At 43.4% G+C, this 6570-nt stretch overlaps 1 pseudogene; it reads left to right on the top strand.

The window, feature by feature from the left end:
- The first annotated feature begins 2568 nt into the window (after window positions 1-2568).
- Window positions 2569-5617, top strand: LOC132217188 (10 kDa heat shock protein, mitochondrial-like; annotated as a pseudogene).
- The last annotated feature ends 953 nt before the right edge of the window (window positions 5618-6570 follow it).

The following is a 6570-nucleotide window of genomic DNA, read 5'->3' as shown; positions in this document are numbered from 1 at the left end:
ATTATGCTAAGTGAAATAAGCCAGTCAATGAAGGAAAAATACCACATGATCTCACTCATTCATGGATAATAGATACCATTATAAACTTTTGAACAATAATAGATACAGAGGCAGAGCTGCCTCAAACAGATTGTCAAATTGCAGTGGGGAGGCCGGGGAGGGTTGGGGGGCAGGTGGGAGGTGGGTAAGAGATCAACTGAAGGACTTGTATGCATGCATATAAGCATAACCAATGGACATAAGACACTGGGGGGTAGGGGAGGCCAGGGGATTGTCAAGGGAGGGGGGAAAAAAAGGACACATATGTAATACCCTTTGTAATACTTTAAGCAATAAAAAAAAAACAACTGGAAAAAGAAACCACAGGACAGTTCAATTTGAATTTCAGGTAAATGATAATAACATTTTTTTAGTATAAATATGTCCAGGTGGTGAATGGGATATACTTACACTGAGAAGTTATTTGTTCATTGTCATCTCTGGGATTCAAATTTAACTGGTTGCCCTGAGTTTTTAATTTGCCAAATCTGGCGACCTTATCAAGAGCCCTTTTGCAGCATGTGAAAATGAAGTATGTGGGGCGAAGCAGTGAGGATCTCTCCTTTTCCGCCCTGAAGAGGAAGGCAGCTCACCGTCTCTGATGCTGGGAGACTAGGCCTGGTGCTGCAGGTGTGTCTCCTGTCCTATTTGCTGGAGCCCCACCAAGCTGTCGGACAGCACCTACTGTTCCATCTGGGGCATCATGGCTGCTCAGTCTTCCCTGGCCAGACACACAGAGGCTCATCATTAGAGGCCAGACTGTAACTGTGTTAGACGTTATTCTTCTATTACACACCCGGGAAAACCTTCCAGACTAGATCTTCAGAAGGAGGGAGTCTAATTTGCCTCATGGCCCATTTTCTGCCAATGATAACATTTGCTGAGTATACACCGCAGTTCTGTGTGTACAGTAAGAAGTTATTTTCTGAGCTTAGATAATAATTCGTGTGTATGTGATATGACGCAGATAATAGGAGATTATTTTCTATACTGTTCAGATGAGAATTAGATTTCGGTTTTGTTATTTCCATTTTTTAAACGTTTTTGCAAAGGAGTTCTGCTAATTAATACTTGCTCTAGTTTATTAGTCCAATAGTGTTTGCATGTGAATGTCTATGGAGGACAGTTATTGTAGCACTTTGGCAGTGCACTAAATATTTCCACTTTGAAATGTTTCTGTAGTGTGTGTGTTGGGTATACACACATATATTTTTACAGTGGTTGTATTCATTTATTGAAGATCAAAAATTAGTCATACTTTTTGCTTAGAATTTCATTGTCTCTACTTATTCAATTGTTTTCTCTTTTTGCTTTGGAAATATTTATATTCATAAAGTGCATTTCAAAAAAAAAAAAAAAAGAATGTGTGGGTTCTTGACTTCGTTCAGGAAAGATTTCAAGATATGAGTCCAGGTGATTGTGAGAGTATGTTTATTAAAGCTGGGACAGTGAAATAAAGGAAGGTCTTAGGATGGAGAAAGCAAGAACACAGCAACAGGAGTAAGCCCAGGCAGAGCTTCTTTTTGACTCACTAAAAGGTTAGGCAAAAGGAGGATCCTTGGAGATAGGATCAGAGAGTTAGCCAGGGACAAGCTGCTGCTGCCCTCTGCTCCCCGAGTTGCAAGTCTCATCGGAACCCTTAGAGCAGCGGTTCTCAACCTGTGGGTCGCGACCCCTTTGGTGGTCCAACGACCCTTTCACAGGGGTCGCCTAAGACCATCCTGCATATCAGGTATTTACATTACGATTCATAACAGTAGCAACATGACAGTTATGAAGTAGCAACGAAAATAATTTTATGGTTGGGTCACAACATGAGGAACTGTATTTAAAGGAACCACTGCCTTAGAGCTTAGGAGAAAGAAAGCAAAGATACACCCTGAGGAAGGATGGGGAGGGAGGTTCAAGGGGAAGCAAGCACTGGCATCGTTGTCTTAAAGAGGTTTTTTTTTCTTTTCTGTTTTCTAATGGTAGGAATTTTAGGGGAGGTTTCAGGTTTTAGGTGAGGGTCTCAATAGAATATTCATCAGCTTTCTAGGTGTTGTTACAGAGTAGGAAAATGTTTAGTCCTGCTTAGTTACCTAGCCACCTCAGCCGCTTGACAGCCTGTGCAAAGTTTCGAGGAACTGAGCTCACACACCTGAGCCACGGCCCACAAACCACAGACAGATCAAAATTAAGAACAGTCCTGACCTTTAAGTGACCCAGAAATGAGTAACAGGAGGAGGATGAATAGCTTGGCTAAAGCTACGCAATGAGCTTTTGTAACTTGGCTTTGCTTGCTATGGGAACCTGAACACGGATGTAGTTGTCCCCTTTAAACATTGGACTCTGCAGATGGTCAGGGCCGCTTCTCTCTTGGGCTTCCTGAGTGGAGGCGCGGACCCTGGCCAGTCAATAAAGGCTCTCTACATTTTAATCCGTCTGGAGTTCTGGTCATTCTGTGGCTCGCACTCCACAACAGTGGGTACCTTGATATACTGATGAAAAAAATGAGGGTCATTCTCTGGTCAGTTTTACCTTCAAAGAATGCCGCTGGAAAGGAACCAGAACCAAGGCGGGTCTGCCCCACATGGTCTTGAATGTGTGAACCATGTGCTCCTAAGTGTCTGTGGTTAGGGAAGATATTGCAATTTTTTAATTTATTTTTTACATTTTGTTTTATTGCTTGAAGTATTACAAAGAGTATTACACATGTCTCCTTTTATTTTTCTCCCCTTGACCTTCCCCCGGCCTCCTCTACCCCCCAGTGTCTTGTGTCCATTGGTTATGCTTATATGCATGCATACAAGTCCTTCGGTTGATCTCTTACCTCCCCACCCCCCAACCCTCCCCGGCCTTCCTGCTGTAGTTTGACAGTCTGTTCGATGTTGCTCTGCCTCTGTATCTATTTTTGTTCATCACTTTATAATGGTCTTAATTATCCATAAATGAGTGAGATCATGTGGTATTTTTCTTTCATTGACTGGCTTATTTCACTTAGCATAATGCTCTCCAGTTCCATCCATGCTGTTGCAAATGGTAAGAGTTCCTTCTTTTTTACAGCAGCATAGTATTCCATCGTGTAGATATACCACAGTTTTCTAATCCATTCATCTGCTCATGGGTACTTAGGCTGTTTCCAGATATTAGCTATGGTAAATTGTGCTGCTATGAAAATAGGGATGCATATATCCTTTCTGACTGGTGTTTCTGTTTTCTTGGGATATATTCCTAGAAGTGGGATCACTGGGTCAAATGGGAGTTCCATTTTTAACTTTTTGAGGAAACTCCATACTGTCTTCCATAGTGGCTGCACCAGTCTGCATTCCCACCAGCAGTGCACGAGTGTTCCTTTTTCTCCACATCCTCTCCACCACTTGTCGTTTGTTGATTTGTTGATGATAGCCATTCTGACAAGTGTGAGATGGTACCTCATTGTTGTTTTGTTTTGTATCTCTCGGATGATTAGTGACTTTGAGCATGTTTTCATATGTCTCTTGGCTTTCTGAATGCCTTCTTTTGAAAAGTGTCTATTTAGGTCCCTTGCCCATTTTTTGATTGGATATTGCAATTTATTATCTGGCTGTAAATTGTTCAGCCATTTTTAAACCATTTGTCTCGGTTTTCCTCATTCCACTCGCCAAGGAATTTTCCTAGCTTCTTAATAATCTCCTCAAAAATAAAGGCCAAGCCCCAACTGGTTTGGCTCAGTGGATAGAGTGTCGGCCTGCGGGCTAAAAGGTCCCAGGTTCAATTCTGGTCAAGGGCATGTACCTTGGTTTCGGGCACATCCCCAGTAGGAGGTGTGCAGGAGGCGGCAGATTGATGTTTCTCTCTCATTGATGTTTCTGACTCTCTGTCCCTCTCTCTTCCTCTCTGTAAAAAATCAATAAAATACATATTTTTAAAAAATAATAAATAAATAAAGGCCAATATTCAATAGGTCAGAGTTTCGAGCAAGGAAAGGTTTATTGATCAAGAAGGCCTAGCTCAGTGATGGCGAACCTTTTGAGCTCGGCGTGTCAGCATTTTGAAAAACCCTAACTTAACTCTGGTGCCGTGTCACATATAGAAATTTTTTGATATTTGCAACCATAGTAAAACAAAGATTTATATTTTTGATATTTATTTTATATATTTAAATGTCATTTAACAAAGAAAAATCAACCAAAAAAATGAGTTTGCGTGTCACCTCTGACACGCGTGTTATAGGTTCGCCATCACTGTCCTAGCTCAAGAGGATAGGAGAAATGATTCTTAAATGCATCTTAAGAGTCTCGACTCCAGCATCTTCTATTGTTAAGGGAAGGGAGGAGGGGAGAGGCAAGGGGTGGGTACTTCCCTTACACAGTTAGACAGGGAGGTGTCAAAAGTAATCCAAGGAGCCCTAACCGGTTTGGCTCAGTGAGCATCAGCCTGTGGACTCAAGGGTCCCAGGTTTGATTCTGGTCAAGGGCATGTACCTTGGTTGCGGGCACATCCCCAGTAGGAGGTGTGCAGGAGGCAGCTGATCGATGTTTCTAACTCTCTATCCCTCTCCCTTCTTCTCTGTAAAAAACAAAAAAAGGAATCCAAGGAATAGTGGGACATTCCTCAATCCCTTTGGTCCTTTGACCCCCCTCCTACCCCCCTACACACACACACACACACACACACACACACACACACACACACACACACACTCCTCTTAAGGCAGCGGTTCTCAACCTGTGGGTCACGACCCTTTTGGGGGTTGAACGACCCTTTCACAGGGGTTGCCCAAGACCATTGGAAAACACATATATAATTACATATTGTTTTTGTGATTAATCACTATGCTTTAATTATGTTCAATTTGTAACAATGAAAATTGGAGGTCACCACAACATGAGGAACTGTATTAAAGGGTCGCGGCATTAGGAAGGTTGAGAACCACTGTCTTAAGGAGACTCCTGTGAAGCTTTGAAAAAGTCATTACTGCCGCCTCCCCGTTGCCAGGACATGGGCTGCACTGAGGCCTCAGGGCCAATTGGGGCGCTGCTGCCGCCCTCTAGGGGGACGGGCTGTGGAGCAGTCACCTACATGCTGAGCCGGCCTTGGGTTCACGTGGCCAGCGCCCACCTGTAGGGACAGCTGGCAGGACAGGCCTTAGGAAGTCCCTTCCCCTTGACGGAGTACTAGTTGAAAGGAGTGCCGTGGTAACTGTAACCAAAGGAGGCATGATGCTTCCAGAAAAAGCTCAAGGAAAAGTATTGCAAGCAACAGTAGACACTGTTGGATCGGGCTCCCAAGGAAAGGGTGGAGAGATTCAACAAGTTAGCGTGAAAGTTGGAGATAAAGTTCTTCCAGAATATGGAGGCACCAAAGTAGTTTTAGACGACAGGACTATTTCTTATTTGGAGATGGTGACATTCTTAGAAAGTATGTAGACTGAAATAAATCACTGTTGAGATGGCATCACGTGACGCTGCCCATTCCACTGAAGTTCTGAATCTTTCATCGTGTAAGTAATTTCCGTGTCTCTTTTATAATGAACTAATTATAACCACACTAATGACATCCAGTGTCTCTTAGAATTTAGTTTCACCGTGCTTAGAAAGAAAAAAGAAAAGAAAAACAGTCATCACTTTGTGTATATTTCCCCACCCCTTTGCTGATGGGGCTGCTCAAGCCTCCAGCAGAATTCTTCTAGTTAGTGGCATATCTACAGCAGGAGGCATTAGCCTCAGGCCACCAGAGAGAGGAAGCGTTTCCTTCTGTTACTGGAGGAGATGACTTGCCAGCAGGGGAAGCAGAAAATCAAAAAAGCAAAGAGAAGTTTCCTCAAATATGCTTTTAAAGATAGGTAAATCATAAGGGAACAGAAAAGGCTAAGGGTGGGTATGATTTTAAATAGGGTGATTGTAGGAAATAGGCCTCTGTGGTCCATCTCCAGTATAGTCAACTTTTCATGGAAATAGTAACTGAATTTCCCCAGGGCAAACAGAATGTAGGGAGGAGGAAAGAGGATCCAAGAACAAAGAACTGTGTAGGTGAACCAGCATCTGGGTGGAAACCCCCAGGCGTCCAGGATGAAACACCTGCCTCAACTAGATTAGGGGGAGGTGGAGACAACTAGAAAGGCCTCAGCCCATTTTTTTAAATGGCCCAGTCGAGACAATAAGACCTAGACCAAGTGTTAGGAAAACTATTAACCCCATAGTACTCAGCCAATGATGAACTGGAGGAGGGACTCTCCCACCCTAGGGATAAATAGCCTGTGATCACTGCTCTGTGTGTGCCTGTTCAACCAGACAAACACCCACTCTTGCAAGAATGTTCCAGAAATAGAAAAAGACTGGAACAGAGTGACAATGGGGGTGGGGGTGGGTAGGAGGGGTGGGGGTGGGTGGCAGGGGTGAGCCGGGGGGCTGAACACCCTCCCCCTCAGCTAGCCTAGTCTCTAAGATGGGGAACACAAACCAGTACCCCCAGGGCCTGATCCAACCATTGGACATATTTTATTTGGTCTTCAAAGTGTTAAATTTAAAAAGTCAGTTGCCAGTACTTAAAAATCAGGAGATAACATCA

This window comes from Myotis daubentonii, chromosome 15 (genome assembly GCF_963259705.1).
Source record: "Myotis daubentonii chromosome 15, mMyoDau2.1, whole genome shotgun sequence".
NCBI classification, from domain to species: Eukaryota; Metazoa; Chordata; class Mammalia; order Chiroptera; family Vespertilionidae; genus Myotis; species Myotis daubentonii.
This window is presented reverse-complemented; position numbering and strand designations above follow the sequence as displayed.